Raw genomic sequence first — 711 nt, 5'->3', positions numbered from 1 at the left:
CATAGAAATCAAATTGACAACATCTGCGGAAAGAGACGATGGAAAAGCTTTATATCATCAGTGAAAACAAGGCCAGGGGCAGACTGGAACAGACCATCAATTACTCATATGCAAATGCAAACTGAAGCTGAAGAAAATGAAAACAAGTCCACAAGAGCCAAAATATGACCTTGAATAGATCCCACCTGAATTTAGAGGTCATCTGAAGAACAGATTTGATACACTAAACACTGAAGACCGAAGACCAGAAGAGTTGTGGGATGACATCAAGAACATCATACATAAAGAAAGCAAAAAGAAATTGAGAAAAGAAAGAAAGAAAAGGTGAAAATGGATGTCAGAAGAGATACTGAAACTTGCTCTCCAGCATAGAGATGCTAAAGCAGATGGAAGAAATGAGGAGGTCCAAGAGTTGAACAGAAAATTTCAAAGATCAGCTCAAGAAGATAAAGCCAAATATTACAACAAAATGTGCCAAGATCTGGAATCAGAAAATCAAAAAGGAAGAACACAGTCAGCAATTTCTCAAGCTGGGGGAACTGAAGAAAAAATTCAAACCTCGACTTTTGTTATTGAAAGATTCTCTGGGCAAATTATTGAATGATGCAGAATGCCTCAAGAGAAAATGGAAAGAATACACAGTCACTGTACCAAAAGGAAATGGTTTATGTTCAACTGTTTCAAGAGGTACCATATGATCAGGAGCCAATG

The sequence above is a fragment of the Chrysochloris asiatica genome, unplaced genomic scaffold (genome assembly GCF_000296735.1).
Source record: "Chrysochloris asiatica unplaced genomic scaffold, ChrAsi1.0 scaffold00049, whole genome shotgun sequence".
In the NCBI taxonomy this organism is placed as follows: Eukaryota; Metazoa; Chordata; class Mammalia; order Afrosoricida; family Chrysochloridae; genus Chrysochloris; species Chrysochloris asiatica.
The sequence above is the reverse complement of the archived record's forward strand: the minus strand, read 5'-3'. Positions refer to the sequence as shown.